This window comes from Herpailurus yagouaroundi, unplaced genomic scaffold (assembly GCF_014898765.1).
Source record: "Herpailurus yagouaroundi ecotype Mexico unplaced genomic scaffold, PumYag 202, whole genome shotgun sequence".
NCBI lineage: Eukaryota > Metazoa > Chordata > Mammalia > Carnivora > Felidae > Herpailurus > Herpailurus yagouaroundi.
Window position 1 is genome coordinate 1,868,143 of NW_024412433.1, and position 19,760 is coordinate 1,887,902.

The window sequence follows — 19,760 nt, forward strand, 5'->3', positions numbered from 1 at the left end:
AAATAAATTTTAAAAAAATTTAAAAAAATGTTTTTAAGTTTCAATCATAATTAATTTAAATGATTAAACTTGGTTGATCACACATGTATAAACACACATTAATTGAATTATGATAGAAACTTTATATATCATACACCCCAAATCATCTCTAACCACAAGTCCATAGAGGAAAATAAACGCAAAGGAATTCCTTAAGGGACTTATGTTCTCCTCATACCCATATGAACGTCTGCACTGTCTATAAATTCACAACATTTCACCTCCTTTACATACATTTTTTAAAAAAGTGCAGGGGCGCCTGGGTGGTGCAGTCGGTTAAGCCTCCGACTTCAGCCAGGTCACGATCTCGCGGTCCGTGAGTTCGAGCCCCGCGTCGGGCTCTGGGCTGACGGCTCGAAGCCTGGAGCCTGTTTCCGATTCTGTGTCTCCCTCTCTCTCTGCCCCTCCCCCGTTCATGCTCTGTCTCTCTCTGTCCCAAAAATAAATAAAACGTTGAAAAAAAAAATTTTTTTAAAAAGTGCAAAGAAGTTTATAGAAACCGACATTTTTCATTTTGAGGAAAACTGCTGAAAAACTAAATCTGAAGAGTTGGCGTTTGTGTCTCCATCTGAGATGGCGAAATTACGGTTTCTGACAGGGTTTCTCCTCTGCTCGTAATTGAAACCCCTCTATGAATAAGGAACCACGTATAAAAACGTGCGGCGCTGATATTTCTGCTTCCATGATATAGGGGGTCTCAGCGCCACAACTGTTCTTGGGGGTAACGAGCAGAGAAGAAGCGACGTGGGCTCGTTTCCATTCCCTCGACGTGAGCCGCATCGGAGAAGACTCTGCAGGACCGTGCGGGGACTTCCCCCGATCGCCCCGATTCTGATTCTGGTTTGGCTGGAAGAGGGCTGGTTTCGCCGGAGGCAGTGCTCTGAGCGCAAGACCGGAAAACGAACCGGAGGCAGAGAGGTGCTGTTGGTCGTAAAGTTACCAAGAACCGAGTCGAATTGGTGACGCCACACTTCCTGCCAAGCACCGTCGTCTCCCCCGGGGGCTTAGAGGGTTATGAATCAGGCACACACCTGAGCGTTAATATCACTCGCCAGAAAGCACGTTCCTGGGAGATGCTGACCTCAGGGTGGGATCTGCGTTTGTTCCCATCTGGGATACAGACTTGTCCACGGGTTAAGGTGTAGACAAGGTGTTTCTTGGCCTAGATCAAAATGTGAGCCACTCCGTAGGACTTTTCTAGAGCCCTGCTGAGAGAGCTAAGTTATATTCACCAGGGCCCTGTTACCTCTGAATATACGTGAAAGGATGTGGTTTTTTTTTAATATTTTATTTATTTTTGAGAGAGAGAGAGACAGAATGCGAGTGGGTTAGGGGCAGAGAGAGAGGGACACAGAATCCGAAGCAGGCTCCAGGTTATTTATTTATTTATTTATTTATTTAATGTTTATTTTTGAGAGAGAGAGAGAGAGACAGAACACAGGCAGGGGATGGGCAGAGAGAGAGGGAGACACTGAATCCGAAGCAGCTCCAGGCTCCGAGCTGCCGGCACAGAGCCCGACGCGGGGCTCGAACCCACGAACTGTGAATCGTGACCTGAGCCGAAGCCAGATGCTTAACCGAATGAGCCACCCAGGGGCCCCAAGAATGTTTTTAACTATACTTTCTGCCACTTAGGAATGATTATGGCTACAGAGACAAGCGGTCCAACCCAGCTGCTTCCAGTCACCCCACACGGCAAGTCTGGAGGTGGAACGGCCCAGAGCTCCTTCTTGGTGCTGTCCAGGAACGCAGGCTCTTCCCAGCATCCTGTGCCACGTCCCTAGCAAACCAGCGCTCATCTTCACGCTGTGTCTCCTGAGGACAGCAGGCTGCAGTACACCCAGCACCACACCCATGTTCAAATAAAAAAAAAAACAAACAAAAATAGTGAGGAGCAAAGAGTAAAGGAGGGAACTCTTCCAAGTCTAGTCCTTATTATCTGGAAAGCAAGACATACCTGGTGATCGACTAACCCCCACTCACAACCTGTCAGCACTGGGGCTCCTACAGATCCCAGACCAACCACTGGCCAAGAGAGAGGAGACGCCGAAGACAGGCTGAGGGGAGTGCGGTCTCCCTGAGACCCAGACATCGCAACCCCCATCTGGAGAAAATGGCGTTCTGTTGTCAGAGAAGAAGGAGACACGGATGCTGGGGGCAGAGGGGAAACGGCACCTGTCTTTGTGCTCCTGGAGACCACCCGGAGCACTCTTGCGCCCGAGTCTTCTCTGCACGATTGCTCAAAAGGGGACCAAGGGGAGGACTGTTGTGTCAATTGTACAAAAAAATCCAAGTGACATCAAGGTAGCGGGTTGTTTTCAGCCAAACCCTCAGGGAGGGAGCTGTGATTTCTGGGAGGGGCTTCCGCAGGAAGGGGGACATGGGTGTGTGTGGGTTAGGCCCCCAGAGAGGCAGGGCGAGAAATGATAGGAAGGACCAGGTCATCGGACTTGCACCACCACTAGGTGGGTAAGGCCCTGGGACGCCCGCCAGCCTCACAGCCGCCCAAAGGCGGCTGGGCTTCTGTGCGCTGCACCCCGAGGGGGCAAGAACCAGGTGGAGGCAGAGCTCCCCAACCCATGAGGGCCTCCCCCTCCAGCTCCCTGGATCTTCTGCAAAGACTCAGGCCACAGAACGCCCGAGTGGGAGTCGGTGAAGCCAGCGGAATGGAGAAAGGGGAGCGGACACAGAGGACCTGTCCAGGGGGGTTGCATTTAAAGTCGCGGGATTAGGGTTTAAATCGCTCTGGCCAGCACCGTGGGGGACCAGGACCCCAGCCGACCTCCAGGCTGTGCCCGGCGAGGACTGTGCCCACGGGACTGTGGGCATGGCCACGGCCTGGGGACAACGGGGACCTTGCCCCAGAACACCATTGGAGGAGGAGCACGATCACAGCTGAGGCGGACGGGAACGGGTCTTCACATGTGGAGCACCTGCTAGGAAACTCCATTTCCAAAAGCTGTTGCTGGTACTACACACTCCGAGCTTCTCCACCTGGTGTCTCAAGTCTCTTGCGAGCCGACGTAGAAAGATGTCAGAGATGTCAGTATTGCTGGGGCATCCCGGACAGGGCGGGCTCGGAAGCTCCTAGATGGGGAGCACAGGAAGCCAGACCCCACACGGGGACAGCACAAGCCTCCTGGTGCCTGGGGGCAGCTGAACAGAAAAGCAGCGAGTGTCCTCAGATGCCGGGTGCCCAGGCCTGGGGGCGTCTGGGGACGAGAACCCTCCACACCCAGACTTCTCAGCAAACTGTGACTCCTGCCGAGGCTGGTAGGGGTTTCTCCGGCCTTGTCCAGAGATGCTCCCACAATGCTCTTCTGCGCGCCTCTTCCCAAACCTCTGGCGATCACCCGGAGGCCTCGGAGCAAACGCCCAGAGAACACCGTGTCTTTTCTCTGGACGCCGGCTACTCAGAGGACAGACAGCCAGGCAGCACTGAGCTGCGACCTTTGCCCCACTTTGTCCCCAAGGCCCTTTTTCTCCAGCTTGGAAGTCGGCCGTGCTGCGTGAGCCGCTGCTGGGACACGGCTGACTGGCTGACGGCAGCTTCTCTCCCTGTTAAAAATGTCACTATAATGAGTGCAAGAGCTTCCTTGCTCCTAGCAGCGCCCTGCAGGTCTTGGGCTAACCCTCCGACAAGACACGTCTCTGTCTCGCACAGTCCCCGTGCAGTGCAGCCCCTGAGAAAATCCTCATTTTCACGAGCATGTAGCACTTAGTGTTCTCAAAACCATCCTTCTCTCTCCTTTCTCTAAAATTGCCTCCGATAGGGGCGCCTGGGTGGCTCAGTCAGTGAAGCATCCAACTTCAGCTCAGGTCACTAGCTCACGGTTCGTGAGTTCGAGCCCCGCGTCGGGCTCTGTGCTGACGGCTCGGAGCCTGGATCCCGTTTCGGATTCTGTGTCTCCCTCTCTCTCTGCCCCTCCCCCGCTCACGCTCTGTCTCTGTCTCAAAAATAAATAAACATTAAAAAAATTAAAAATAAATAAAAATAAAATTCCCTCTGTGGCATAAACGTTTTCTCTCTTGAGACCTTATTCTTGGTCTTAGTCTCACAAATAATGCTTCCAGATCTCGTTCTCTCTCTTTTAAAAACACTTAAAGAAAAGTCATTTTCCAGCGGATTGGACCCTATGCCCCGGCCCCAGCCAGCAGGCTGCCCGCAGCGTTCTGCCCTGTCCAGCAGCCCTCTCCCTGGCAGGTCCCCAGCCCCCGAGCTGAGAATCTCTGGGGCCGGCTCGTGCTGGACGCTCAGTCTCCAATGGGGGACCCCTGTGTCCCAGCAGCGGCTCTAAGGGTGGGCTCACAGTCGTCCTGTGGGTGAAAAGCCCGGGGCCCTGGGAGGTGCACAGCCCCTTGGCTGACCAGCGACAGCTGCTGAGCCTCTGAGCTCTGTGGGTTGCTTATTCCGAACCCTCAGAGAGCATCCCCTGAAGGGTCAGGTCCCTGGCGGGGAAGACGCTGGCCCTCTGGGGCTCCCCACAGCCAGGGGCAGTCACAGTGAAGGCAGAGCCGACCATGGTCAAGGCCACTCTCGAGAAGTCTTCTGAAGGAAATGACTCAGGGCTGTTTCTACACGTGTCCACACCCACTTGTACGGACCCTCTTTGCCTGTTTGATAGTGTTGTCCTGTCCTCTTTCTTGACTCATATTCTGCTTTAGATATAACCTAATACCAAAAACTCTTAATAAACACCTGGATACATATCAGGTGAATTTTCTCCTTAGATTTTAACTCTTGCCATCTTTAGCGAAACCTTCTCTTTCTTTTTTGCTCTCTCCCACGCCCGAGGACTACATCCTCTTGGAAGCACCGGGAGCATTTTTTTTTTTAACGTTTATTTATTTTTGAGATAGAGAGAGACAGAGCATGAATGGGGGAGGGTCAGAGAGAGAGGGAGACACAGAATCTTAAGCAGGCTCCAGACTCCGAGCTGTCAGCACAGAGCCCGACGCGGGGCTCGAACTCACGGACCTCGAACTTCATGGACCGCGAGATGGTGACCTGAGCCGAAGTCGGACGCTTAACCGACTGAGCCACCCAGGCGCTCCCGGGAGCATTTTTAAGGGATTGCTTTTGCTTCCTGGTTGGCGTTGCCTCCTGTGTACGATTGCGTGTGTCCTTGGGGCCTGACCGTGGGAAGGCCACCTGAGCAGATGTCACTGGGGACACACGACGCGTCCCATTAAGTTTGCTGACTCCCGTGTAAGTGTTCGCAAGCATGCTTTGCCAAAACTAACATTCTCACAAAGACAGCAAGTCACACTCCTGATTTCCCAGTTGGATTTTGAATTCACCAGGACACCTCTCCTGGGGGCAAAAAAGAAAACCCACAAAACCTTCAGTATTTAAGAGAGTCTCTGGTAAATCGAAAACTCCTCTCTCACCTTGAGTCCAGATCGTCCTAGGCCCGGATGCGGCCTCACACCCCCAGGGGCTGTGTTTCCCGGCCGCGGGTAGCCGTGGGAAGGCAGTGTGGTGTGTGGGGAAAACCCTGGGGAGTAGGCAGAGAGCAGGCCCGACCCCGGCCCTCGCTTCTCTTGGCTGTGTGACTTTGGGAAGCTGCGCGGAGTCTCTGAGCATTCGGTCGTCCTCTCTGGAAAAGAGGGGTATTAATACCGAGTGACTGAGGGTTGTAGGAAGAACCGCGTGTCCCGTAAGTGAAACGCCAAACACGGAGCCCGGCAGACGGTAGAGGCTCGTAAACGTAAGTTCCCTCTCCTGCTCCTCCCGTTCCCTTTACACCTCTCAGCCTGAACCGTAGGAGTCTTACTGGGTGCAGCAGCCAAGTATCTGTAAGAAGGCTTCCCAAGTGACCACCTTCCGTGTGACGCTCCCGCGTCCAAAAAACCAGCAGTGCTCCCATCCCTCTCCTCGGTCGGGTCACGTCCAGTTTAGCTGGACATTCGAGAAGAACGGAGAGATCGAGACGATGCCAGATCAGAGCCCAGGCCCAAGCGGTTCATCCACACCGGAGCCAGAACCCCTGTGAAATGGCCACGAAGGGGGCTGGGAATCAGAAGCGAGGGGGCCCGGGGGGGGGGCTCCCCCAGCTCCGGCAACAGGGTGGGCCCGGCCCCCTCCTCTGGGGCTGGAAACCCGATGCTGTTGCACCGGGATGCCGCCCTGCGAAGCCGGGTCCAGGTCCTGTCTTCTGGGCTGGCCCTGCACTCTCCCCCCCCTGCCCAGACGTCTGGGGCCTCGTCTCTGGGGCAAATGTTTCAGCCACACCAGTCCACTGGAGACCAGTTCCCGTCCTATGTCCTGAGCCTGCCTGGCACTTGTCAGAAACCCCAGGGGATTTCGTGACTCGCAGGTCACCTAGCACAGCTGTTTGCAATCTTAGGTGCCCATTGGACTCCTCGACGGGCTTCCCAAAGTACTCGATCCCAGGCCGCGCTCCCAGAGGTATAAGGCGGGTGTGCGCTGTTGGGAGGGGTGTTGGGAGGGGGGAGAACAGACACTTAGTCTGAGAGCAGGAATGCATGCGTGCACGTCACCATCACACACGACTGGAATCGTTGGGCGTGAAAGAAAAGAAGGCTACGTTCCCAAAAAAGCTGCGACAAGAGACTTCTTCCGGTCGAGGGAGCAAGAAGGCTTTATCGAGACAAGGCGTTTCAACTTGCCTTTACACGTGAGAAAGACGGGGTGTCTGGACACATACGCGGCCTTCCAACCATCTTGTCGTCTCGGGGTACAGGCACACACATCTCCATGGTTTTTTTGCTGGTTTTGTTTTTTTTGTTTTTTTTTTTTTTTTTTTTTTTTTTATGAGTACCTTGAGCATGTGGAGTTGGCATTGAAATACATTTTTACAGATTGAGGACATCTTAGAAACTCACTCCACAAGACCACAGAGTAGTCTCCCATCGTTACGAAGTGCTTCAGAGAGCAAAAACGATCCCGGCATCCGCTAAGGGCATCTGCTTGGGAAGCGATGTGGTGAAAACAGAGGCTCTATGTAAACAGGAAAGGCGAACCAGACCACGTGTCTTCCCATCCCACGGCTGGAATCGCTTCATGCCCAGGTAGACAGCAGCAGCTTGCTCAATGTCAGTCACGGGCCGCAACCGCGTGAGGCCAATGGATCCACGCACGGCTCGTGGCACTGACCTGACTACCTGGTGGTCTGAGCATTCTGGAGTCTGGCACGGAGACCCCATTTCACGTTGGACATTTGTGCTTCACCTGGTGTTCCAAATGGCCCCGTCTCAGTTAGAGTGCTGACAGGGATCGCTGCCATGTCCTTATATGTGCCTCCCCCCGCCCCCATCCAGACACAGCCCTTGGAAAGGACCGCCACCGTTGGCTTGCATTTGGGAGCAGTAATTGGCTATGAAATCCCTTGTGAATCTGTTTTGAGAATAAAAGAAGTAAAAAAATTCAAGGATCGTTCCGGGAGCTGGCAGCCTTTGTCTTCCCCTCTGCCCCATGTTTTGGAGAGCACTCCAGTCCCCATCGTGCTCTGGAGGGATGAATTGTTATCAAGAGGACATGTGTTGCATAGGACCTTCAAGGGCAACAGACAAGACGCACAGTCTTTTAGGGCAAGAGCGAGGATTTATAGGCAAAATGCAGCTATTCTGAGACTCCCCAATAAAGATATACAACCTGGACAAAAGGTAAGTATTTCACTCAGTCTGTGAAAGCCTGTGAAATTTATTTTTTGCAAGCTTTTACAGTCCACGGCCCTTCCCATTCAATCTTGAATAATAGCATTGAATTGAGCTGTAAAAGCTTCCGAAGTTTGAAGCCTTTTGACAAGTTAATTTAGCAGTATGGTAAAAAGTTTTTCCCCAAGATAGAATAAAGCCATCATATCATGAATGTAGCAGTCATCCAGAGGAAAGAAAACACCATTAGGATTAGAAATGATGTGCTTTATGGAGATAGTTTGTGGTTTCGTGTGATCTACCATCAATATTTCAGGAGAAAGATGTTGCACTCATCAGTCAGCTGGAAGTCAATATCTCCACTTAAAACCAACACCCAGGGGCCAGATCACATGTATCTTTTATTGGAAAAATAACATTCTCTCTTAAGTTTTCTTTCCCTACAGTTCTTGAGATTCTAATTGTGGGGTGGTTTTTGTGTGTAGATGGATATATGAAGCAAAGAGGTTTTTCTTCTAGAAAAACACAAGGAAAAGGCAGAAGCAATACTTCCCTTGTGCCAGCCCCCATCTCCCACCCCCGTCGCCCCCCTCCGGCTGCTGGAGGGTGCTCTCACTTGACCATTCGAAGTCACACAGAACCAGCTCAGTCCGTCTCACTCGGTAAGACGGAGGCCAGCTGCCGGTGGGGTTTTGGTTGTTGGCTGCTTTGTTGTTTGTTTGTTTGTTTGTTTGTTTGTTTGTTTTAAAAAATTCAAGCCAGTAACTCAGAGTGCCTGTTCAGGTGTTTTCTCTGTTTGACGTTGTGAAGACAGGGCAGACAGGAAGCAGACCCGAGCTCTCCCTTCTGACATCTCCGTGACTGTTGCTGAGAATCTTTGGGGAAGAGAAATATTCACCTATAAATAGGATGAATGGTACAGATCTGGCTTTGCCATGTAGGAGAAAAAAGCCAAGAAAAATTAATTATATGTAACAAAGAAATGCTTCAGACGCCATTTGGTCTTGTGCCCTGAATATAAATCTCCAAATGTTTCTCACTCGAATATTTTAGTAGGGAAAAAATAAAATTAAAATTAAAAATCAGATGCCCTATTGTTACGTTTCTATAGTAGTGCAGGGCGGCTGCAAGGCGTGCTCGGTGGGTCTCACGCTGCGAGGCTTGGGCTGGAGGGAGTCTCGGGTGAGGACTGGAGACTCCCCACGAGCCCCCCGAGCACAGGCTCCAAGCTGTGCATCAGGCAGAAGGGGAAACTGTTTCTAAATGATTCCTACCTCTGGTGTATGGAGCAGAGAGTGATTTTCCACTTCAATAAAGGAACGACTATTTAATTATTCCTATTCTACTACATTTTAGAAAGAAAATGCCTAATGGGTCAGGGTTGAAGAAGAGAAATAGCCAGATTTATGGTGCTGATTAAAAAAAAAAAAAAGCGAATGCTTTGAATCAGCCAGACCCGAGTCCAGTCTCTACCATCATCGCTTCATAGATGTTTCTAGAATAATCCCCCCAGCCGATGCTCTGAGTGCCTACCCGTGCTGGGCAGTATGCTGAGGGCTGGGGCCACAGCAGTGAACAGAGGACAGATTTGTGTCCCCACCCCTCTCCTACCCACACAGAAGTCCCAGTCTAGACACGTGTCCTCAGGCAGCGACTTCTGTCCCCGAGTTGCCTGGCCCTCGCCAGTACAGTGACTAAGAGCACCTGTGGGGTAATGTTGTCATGAGGATTCAACGAGAGAGACCTCCCTGGGTGCCCTCTATGTAGTAACTGCACAGACGTCTAAATTACGAGGAGACAGGTCTGCTCATCAGTCTAAGTTATAAGTGATGGCAATATTTTGGGCATCAAATGTTGAAAAGATTCACATAATAAACAATATTTTCTTTTCTTTTAAAAAATTTTTCTTTTAATTTTTATTCATTTTTGAGAGACAGAGAGAGAGAGAGAGAGCGAGCGAGCACGAGTGGGGGAGGGGCAGAGAGAGAGGGAGACACAGAATCCGAAGCAGGCTCCAGGCTCGGAGCTGTCAGCACAGAGCCTGACGCGGGGCTTGAACCCGTGAACCGTGAGATCATAACCTGAGCCGAAGTCAGGAACTTAACGGCCTAAGCCAGCCAGGCGCCCCAAGAATATTTTCTTTTTTGAGAGAGAGAAAGAGAGAGAGAGAGAGAGAGAGAGAGAGAGAGAGAGAGAGAGATTGCAGGCACCAGTGGGGGAGGGGCAGAGGGAGATCTCAAGCAGACTCCATGCTTAGTGAGGAGCCCAACTCAGGGCTCGATCCCATCACCAGGTGTGAAGTGGTATGTCATTGTGGGTTAACGTGCATTTCCCTAATGGCTAATGCCGTTGAACAATGATGCCAAATTTGTTAATATTTCCCTTCGTGTTTATGCCTTTTGTGTTCTGTGTCATCCTGCTTTAAAAGAAGTCCTGCCAGGGGTGTCCGGGTAGCTCAGTTGGTTGAGCGTCCGACTTCGGCTCAGGTCATGATCTCGCGGTTCATGAGTTCAAGCTCCACATCGAGCTCTGTGCTGACAGCTCGGAGCCTGGAGCCTCTTCGGATTCTGTGTCTCCCTCTCTCTCTGCCCCTTCACAGCTCACACTCTGTCTCTTTCTCTCAAAAATAAATAAAAACATTAAAAATAAAATAATAAAAATAAAAAATAAATAAAGCCCGCTTCAGATTCTATGTCTCCCTCTCTCTCTTCCTCTCTGCCGCTGGCACTCTGACTCTCTCTCTCAAAAACAAACAAACAAACAAACAAACAAACAGGCATTTAAAAAAAACAAAAAAAACTTTAAAGTTTCACTTTTCACATATAGATTCTTTTTTCTGGAATATTTATGTGCTTGATGTGACTGTAAATTACAGGAACTGTAATTTTTTTTTTCAGGGTGGTCAACCATTTGTCCAAGCATCGGTTGTTTAGCAGCACCTCTTCCCTGCTCTGTAATGCAACCTCTGTCCCGGATCAAGTTTAAACTGATACAGCTCCTTGATGGATTGTCCCTCTTGCCACTATGTAGTGATCACCTTTGCCTCTAACACATTCTTTCTTTATAGTCGATTTTAACTGATCTTATAGTAGCAGGGACTTCCTTTTATTAGTATTGACCTAGAACACCGTTTTTTTGCCCCTGAAGACTATAACTTTTCATGTTTAGGGCTGTCATTTAAAAACAGTAGGAAGATGGATTGTATTTTTAAACCCAACCCAAACTGACAATCTGCCTTTACCTGGAAAATTTAGTCTGTTTATATTCATTGTGATAACTGATCTACTTCGGGTTAGTCCCAAGTGTTGTTCTGGGTTTTCTGTTTCATCTTCTCTTTCCATGTTTGTTTTATTCTTCTTCCCTACATTCTATCAGACTGATGGTTTTTCTTCCCGTCTTTCCTTCCTTTCTTCTCCTCTGCCCCTCACTGCCGTGGAAGCTGTCCATTCTGTTTCAAGTCTTTTAGTACCTTCTTTAAAGTTTGTGAGACGCACTTTTTGCCTAACAAAATCTAAAGTTAAATTCCCAGATAATACAAGGATCTTAAAATGCTTAAACTCTAACGTTCCCTGCTGCCTTACCAGCTCTGCCTTTTTATTAGACACCAGAAAGCATCCATCATTTGACGCCATTGTTTGCTCTAGCTCATACTTAGCATGCGCTTGGATTTACTTGCGCATGTACAATTTCTCTGCTCAGCATTTTCTCGCAGCTGACTTATCATCTTGGCCAGAGCAGTGGGGGCACATTGAGAGGTTTTCCTCTCGGCCTTTCCTTCTGTGATAACTATTACCCCGCAGGTGAGGGAACAAAAGCAGGGGCTCTGGTGTTTGCCAAGTTCATCCATCCCAAGCTGAAACTAATGTTCACATATTGAAAGAATTCTGAACTCTTAAATTAGCAAACACAACTTTTTCCAGGCAGATATGAAACATTTACGACCACTGGCCATGGCCCCCCGCTAGGCCACAGAAGGAATATTAATGTGTACCATGAATTGATAACATCCATGCCTGGGGACTGGCGAAATGACCACAGGTTAGGCCTGCAAACCCCACCAACCCACGGTGAGACAGATGTGCTTCTGGAGGAAGAACTCCTACGTGGTCCCTCCGTTCTCTTCTCCTGAAATACCCTGTTCAGATCAGATGCCCCAGGAGCACAGCTGGAGGTGAGGATTCTTGTGCAAGTTATTTTTGAGGGATTTCTCTCAGGAGGAGGGAGGGTCAGCGGGACAGGGCAAGGGAGGAGCCGAGCAAGTTACAGTTACACTCAGGCCTTGGTTCAGCCCTGTCCCATGGGGGCTCAGAAGCATGCCTCCTGCCTTGGGGGTTGGCCCTGCCTACCCCTGTCAGTCAGACATCCCTGGAGGGCCCCCTGGAAGGGGAGGGGTACGCTCCCAAGCATTTCCAGGTGAGGTGACTCCCCTTTGACCAAGGACAGCTCTCTGGAGAAGGACGCAGCTGTGAGCCATTAGCAGACAACTCTCGCGGCATCTGGGGCTGAGGCCCCCTGGGGTGGAGAAGACGGGTTCAGGGTTCCAGTGGATCCACGGCTCTCCCAGGGATGTTAGCCTCCACCCCCGTCTCTCTGGTCCCCATGTGCATAATTTCCCCAGATCTGTCTTCCCATTTGCGAATAACATTTTCTGTTGTTTCTATGTTCTGATCTTTCTCACCGCATGTTTAAGTTTAATGGCTCCATTCTTCAGGTCTAGAGGTTTTGTTTGTTTTTTGAAAAACTCATCTTTTTTTTTCCCCCCTAGTGCCTCATTCTTTTGTTACACATTCGATTCTTCCTTAACTTCCTTACACCTATCTAGCACATATGTATTAAACTCGGTTATATTATCTCAGCGTCTTGGGGCGGTGGGGAGAAGATACTACCCTGATCGTTACTCTTCTGCGGACTCTTGCCCATGGTGAAATACTTCTTCAGGGTCTTATAATTTTGGGTGGAGAGCTCATTTTGAGTGAGGCTTTCTCTGTGGGCTGAGGGCCTTTTCCTTGTTACAGCTGTTTGCTTCTGCCGGGCGCCCCGAGTATCCCCTACCTGGACTACTCTCCATGTGACTTTGTTGGCCTGAGGGTTCCTCGATCCCGTAGGGTCGTATGCACTCAAATCCAACCGAGGGCAGGCCCCGCAACAAGTCCTCGGGGAGCCTCGCCCCACCACCCTGAGAGCCAAGGCGGACAGGAAAACTCTTTGTCGTCTGCGCCCCAAGGGGCAGATTCCTTCCTAGCCCATCCTTCTGCGAAGGGTGCCATGCTTGAGAACGTCTCACACAGGAGCCTCCGAGCCAGCTCTCCAGCTGGGCATGAAACCCACTCCCTGGGGTTGAGAGGCCGGTAACGTTTTCCTCCTAAATGTCCAGTCTAGCCTATTCTAATCTTTGTTTCCTTCCCGGATTTGGTCTCTGGGATTTCTCTTGCTTCCTTGTGCACTCAGCCACGTGTGTTTTAAAGTGCTACCTTTTAGGTACGTTCTTAGGTCTTCCGAGACAAGAATGTTTTCGGGTGGACCAGTCAGCCCCTTTGCCAGAGCCCTGCACTTGGCCCTGACCTCCGCCACTGAAATCTCAGGCTGCGGGTGACAGCCGTCTTCCACACCCTCTTCCAGTCCCTTCCACTAAGCCTGCTGATGCATTGCACCGGAGCCCCCATGCCTCCGCTCTACCTTCCTATCTCCAAGTCCCCTTCCTGCCCCAGCCAGCCTGCACCCTGTGACGACTCTCATCCACTACTGCGGCCAGTACCCCGCGGTCCTCATCCAGCCGCCAATCTTGCATCATACACCCATACGGTTCTTTGCACCTCGGCTCCCGAGAGCTACCAGAAAAAACAGACCACGCGGCTTTGTGCCACAACGAAGACACTGCCTTCGACTCTGGCTGGGTCCTCGGCACTACTCAGCAACCCTTCTTATATCCCTGCTTGGCTCCCGTTCGGTAGCCCACCAAGGCCGTTTCCAACACGCAGGGCTCGTAGCCAGAACGTCCAGTGCTGCTGGTTGCTGTGATTAGCCTGTCCTGGCCCGTTTCTCAGGTGCGACCATGTCTACAATAAGGTGCGACCCTCACCTCCTGCCCCACACCGAGAGCACGTCTAGATCTGTACATACACTCCCCCTTGCCCTTTAGAGACTTCTCCTGCTTAAGGTTTCTTCTGCCTGGGCTTTCCAGCACCTCCCTTAGACCTGAGCAAGACGGCCCCTGGCCTGGGCTCATGCTCTCCGGCGCCCACCCCCTCCCCTAGCATATCCTTCTCCCGGGTGAGGAGTCTGCGGCCCGGGCTCCCTGTTCAAGGCTCTGCTCCACACAACTGGAGCCCGTGAGTCCCCGCCCAAGTGGTCAGAACCCCTTTCCTGGACCCACGCAGGGGCCCCTTCCTCAGTCCTGCCCTCCAAAGGCAGCCGGCACCACGGGCTGCCCCCCTCGGGGCCGAAGGAGGCCAAGTGCAGTGGGCTGGGGTGTCCGGCGTGTGGGAGCAAAGTGCCTTCGGGTGGTAGGAAGAGAAAGGGGACAAGCCGGGGCAGAGGCTCCCCTCTGGCACGGGAAGCAGGGGGGTGACTTGAAATTCCAGTTATGGAGCAAGCGTGTCAGAGGGGGACACGCGGGGCATATCTGAGGGAACGGTCTGTTGGCCTGATTTGCTCTTTTGAAAGTTTTAGACCTGTGAGTGTGTCCCTCCCCAGCCCCTTGCCCCAGGACCATGTGTTAGGGACAGCCAGGAGCTTCCACCCATCCTCCAGGGTGCCCCCCAGGACCATCTCGGGCTACCGCGCAGTCTCCTCCTCCGTGGCCGCAGACGGGCAGGAGTCCCCTGCCCTGGGAGAAGACAAAATCCCACCCTCACGTCTTCCCATACCGCCTCCCTGACTCTCTTCCTCACTGCCTGCACTGGCTGGGTGATCGCGTGGCTTATCCTCCGTGGGGCTGCTTGGGGCTGCTACAAACCACTTTGCAGGGACGCCAGGTGACCCCGAACCTCCCGGCTGCCCGCATGCCTGGCTCGGCCGTGCGGCTCTCCGGGGGCCGCTCCCATCCCAGCCACTGCTACGGGCTCCTCAGGTGCCCCCCGCCAGGGCTCCTCTCCAGGCCCGAGTGCCTTTGGTCTCCTGCCAGAACTGTCTCTGATGCTCCCGGGACCGTCTCGGGATTTCCGCTTGCCTGACCTGCAAGTGTGGGGACTTCTCACCCGGGCGGCAACTCTTGAGTAAACGCACCCCCTTCTCCCAGGCGGACGGTTCCGGTCAGCTGGCTACACGGCCCGGCGTTGGCTCTCCCCGGGCCTGGTCCCTGGCCCCCTAGCACGCCACTCCATCGCTCTCGCCCTGGGATTGCACTCCCGGGCAGCCGCTGGCACCCGCGACTCGTGTCACACTCTGCCGCGCGGGACCCAGGCTAAGGCAGTTTGCAGCTAGATTCCTCAAAACACCAGCGTGCTCGAAGTTATTTTCTCACTTCTCACTCAGTCTGCTGCTTCCCTGGCGCCCTGACCTCCAGGCGTGGCCCCCCTCTCTCCGCCCCTTGCCACATCTTCCCCTCTGCTCACACCCCGGCCCCCTCCCCTGGTCCTTCCCCCAGGCCGGTGACCTCAACACTATCTCAAAAAGCAAAAGAGACGAAAACAAACAAGACCTTCATCTTTGGTAGGTTCGGACTGTCCGCCCGGTCAAGGTCAGCTCCGCCCGGCTGAGGATCCAAGCCCCGGCGGAGGTTCACAGTGGCCGCTCCCCTGCTCCTACCCCTCTCCCGTCTTTGCATCTGAAACCTGGTAGTGGCTCTCCCCGCCTGTCGGCCAGCCCTGCACTTCAGGGACCGGTCGGCTGACCCCCTCAGCTCCTCGCCCCACAGCTTCCTTAGTTAATTTCATATCCCTCTAGAGATTTCTTTTTTATACGCAAGTAACCCACGTTTACTGGGGGAATTGAGAAAGCTGGGACGAGCAAAAAGTGAACAATGCTGTCTCGTCTCCCGCATCCTCAGAAGGAAGCGCTGGGAACATTCTGATGGGCGTCTTCCTGTCTTTGCTGTGTCTATAAATGTATTCATCCATAAAGACTGTGCCATGCTGTAATGATGTTTTATAGTCTTCCTTTTCACTTAAAATTCTAATGTGAATTTCTTTCCATAATACTAAATCCCCTATTTTTGGAAACTGGGAGATAGATATTCCTACCTCCGTATGGATCTGTACATGAATTAATGTATCTTCCAATCATTGTTGCTGTGAATCTTTCATCTAGATCTTTACCAACATCAATTATTTATTTCATTCGAAATAACGAACTTCTAGAAGTGAAATCATTAGGTGAGGGAACATGCACGACGTTAAGGATTCATGTACGTGTCCTCTTCGGTAGCTAAGTTTCTACCGGTTGACACAGCTAACGTGTGATAGCATTTATTTCTCCACATACTGCTTTTATCAAACAGAGAAAGTGCTGTATTTCCTTTATTATCGGGGAATGGAACATCCTGTCGCGTTTATTGGGCAATTCTCCTTTTGTGTTTGCTGTTCACGACTCTGCTTTTGCGACGTTTGTTTCGCGTCAGCTCTGAAAGCTGTCTTACTGTGAAGGAGATTCAGCCTTTATGCAACATGAGATGCCCCAGTGATTTGTCCTCTATTGATCTATAGTTTGGATGCACAAGGAGGTTCTACCCCTGCCCCCCAAATTGGGGCAGCTACTGCCTCCCCTGTTGTTTTCTTCTGAGGTAAAATCTCCCCGTGAAAGGCACAACTCTTAAATTCACTGAGTTCAGACACCTGTTGACTCCTAAGTGCCCTCCACCCCAATCGGGATGTGTGCCATTTCCTCGGCCTGAAATGTTCTCCAGACGTCTGATCTCTATCCCTGTGGATCCTTCAGGCTGGCACCTGAATTTCGTATTAATGGAGTCACAGTGTCTTATTTTCCTGTGGGACTTGTAGAGGCTCATCTATCTGTCTCAGCAGCTCATTCTCTCCAATGGTCGAGTAACATTCCTTTGCATGAATGTGCCACAGTTAAAATTTATCTATTTCTTTGTTGATGGTACCCCAAATTTTAACTGAAGCACAGTCAAATTTATCAGTACTTCCCTTTACGATTGGTGGCGGTGTCCTATTCCATAATCTTACGGAAGTGCCCGCAACAGATTTTTCTTAGTACTTTCGTGACTTTTCTTGTTTAACACTTGAACCTTCATCTGACGAGGCAGGAGCCCAATTTTTGTACTCTTCTCCCCAGCTGATGAGCAGGTGCCCGACCACATCACTTTCTAATTTGAAAAGCTGCCTTTATATTCAAATCCTTACAGGATGTGATGTTCTAGCTACTTGCCAATTGCTGTGACACAGGGACTGACCAGCCTGGAAGGCTGCCCGTCAGGAGCTGGGACAGACCACGCACACGTGCCGGCTACACCTCAGCTTGTTTGCTTGGGGTTAGGGTTAGGGTTAGGGTTAGGGTTATGCGTCTTTACTTTCTAGGACTTTCCATCCATCTCAGCCGGTACCACGTTGCTTTCATTACGGAGCCTCGGCAGTAGGTTCTGTTTTCTGGAAGCACTTTCTCCCCCATTACTCTTCTTTTTGACTGTTTTCAAATGTTTATTCTTCCAGGTGAACTATTCAACCACTTGTCAAGTCCCATGAACTTCCACTGGGGTTTAATGTTACAGTTAGGTATTTATAATGTTCTTTTGCTGACGTGACTGGAAACTTTCCGTCATGTTTTTCTAATGCATATACAATGCCAACCACAATGCTTGCCATATAGCAAAGCTTGGTAAATAGTAGCATTTATAATTATTGATTGAATGTATATCTGAAAGCTATTGGGTTTTTTTTTTCTTTTTTGTATATTTATAATTGGCCACCTTGCTGAACTTCTAGATTTTTTCTTTTTTGAGTCTTTGGGGTTGTCTTTATTTTTGATCAAAGGATTTTTTTTCTTTTTCCTTATTTCACACTGGGATTCACTTCCTTCCTGAAACAAAACCCTCTGAGTTTGGGACTCTCTGTAAAACGCCTTTGTATGAAGCCCCAGGTGGATGTTGCCTGGTGTTTGGACTGTTTTTACACCCGCCTTCCCGGCTTCAGTGTTAGAGACCTTCCTCTCATCGTGCGGAACTCTATGGTCCTTACCAGCCGTGGGTGGTCTCCTTCAGTGGGCGCAGCTGCTCAGGCTCCCATGTTCTTCAGAAAAGGTGAGTGGGGTTCTTGCCTCACTCCTCTGGAGGCGCTCTGGGGACCGGAGGCGAGGCTCCCTGGCACACCACAATGTGACTGCTCATCTCTCTGAATGCAATTCTACCTTCCAATTAGTCCCCCCTTGGATTATACCCCAGAACTCTTCCATGTGACTCTTTCTTCAGGCATGTGACTCTCATTTTGTACTCGTAAAATTAATTTTAGTAGACTTGTACCCATTTCCCCTGCATTTTCTGATTATTGTACACTTTTAGTAATCCGTGAAATAACTTTGTAACTTAATTTTTATCATCTGAATGTCACGCAGCCACTGACGGTTTCACCTTATATGAACATTTCATAAATGTACCTCCTCTATCAACGGCCAGGTCGCTAGTGGAGATCTTCAGCTATGACTTCTGTTTTAAAATTCTGAAATTCACCATTCGCTTCAAAGTAAAGCTATCTTATGACACACCGTCTCTACTTAGCATGTCCAAGGTTTTCTAACCATTACTTATGATTTCAATACATTTAATATATTATAAAATTGCACATTTTCATTTTGAAAATTCTACATTTTTTCCCCTCCAGGCGCCAACGATCAAGAACATTAAACACTAATCTCTGCTCATTTCTAAAGAGAGAGGCCCTCAAAACAAGCAGCCACACATCTCTGCCAGCACCCCACAGGCCAGCTTTGTCACAGACACTCCATCAGGCTTCACCACTGTTGCCTCTAGGATTTTTCTAAGATTGATAATCAAACTGACCTGTTTTCTGATTTTAAGTTCTGGAGATTTGACAGGGGAAAAAAAAAAACAAAACCAGTTTCTTTATACTACAAATAATACCACAATGCATTAATTTTCACTAAAACAGAAATCCTTCTAATTTTCTCTCCTGGAAAAACATCTGGGCCATAAAAGCTGGAAAGGCCCAGGTTTCAGTGGATGAGTGAGGTGTACCCGTGTCTCTGTTAGATGATGGTGGGCACCGAGGGCGGCCAACGGTGGGGCAGCGCAGGCCTACCCTCTCCTCCCCCAATCTAGTGGGTGACTTCCGAGGACCAAATCACCCCTGGAGACTTCTCCATGGACTTTTCTTCTGTCATGACCACGTTGTCAAGGCAGGTAGCATTCCCGTTCCCACGGACCTGCCTGCGTATCTTCGCGAGAGCTGCAGTATAATGCGAGTGCAGGGTCACTTTAGGGGAGCCTGACCAGTAAGTACGTTGTGGCACTGGAGCGGGGAAAAATCCCTTGGGTTAAATGATCTACCTCTTTAGAGTCTGCTTTCTAGGAAAGAAGCTGCTTTAGTGATGAGACAACGTATTTAACGAACTTTGATTATTAAGATCTCAAGTTTTCTCAGTCCCTAGTTTGGGCTGAGAAACACCTTGCGAGGTTTCTGAGCATCCTGCCAGCTGCGAAGTTTTCCGGAAGCAAACTAACGTCACGCAAGCTGCAGGTGCCTTGCCGAACTCTGGCTGGAGGAAGCGCCTTCCAAACAACTCCACGGAGCCCGGGCCCTCCGAGGCCGTCGCAGCGCGGTGCCAGCCCGCCCGTGCCGCCCGCGGGCACCCGCACGCTCCTCGCGGGTGCTCCCTCCCACGGGGCCACAAACGCCACTCCGGAAAGCGGGAGGCGCACGCAGGCCGCAGGGCGAGTACCCTGCTGCGGGGGGACACAGGCCGGGGGTGGTCGCAGGTGGCTTTCCGCGCCCGCCGCCGGGCAGCCCGCGGGGTCTGCAGGGCCGGCGGGACACGGAGCGGCCACACCACGCGGCCCAAACCACCCCGACACGGCAGCTCACAGACCCGGAGCGCTGGGTGCGGATAGGTGGCCCGGGACCGCCGCGCGCGGACGACTCTGGCCGGCGGAGCGCACCGGGCCCGCTCCCCGCCCGTCGGGGAACAGCCGC

The 19,760-nt window shown here is 51.2% G+C and overlaps 1 long non-coding RNA gene across 1 annotated transcript; it reads left to right on the forward strand.

The window, feature by feature from the left end:
* Positions 1 to 8,092: 8,092 nt before the first annotated feature.
* Positions 8,093 to 19,168, forward strand: LOC121014345 (uncharacterized). The gene is made up of 3 exons (XR_005783170.1): positions 8,093 to 8,104; positions 9,311 to 9,318; positions 19,068 to 19,168. It is a non-coding gene; the product is annotated as an uncharacterized LOC121014345 (long non-coding RNA).
* The last annotated feature ends 592 nt before the right edge of the window (positions 19,169 to 19,760 follow it).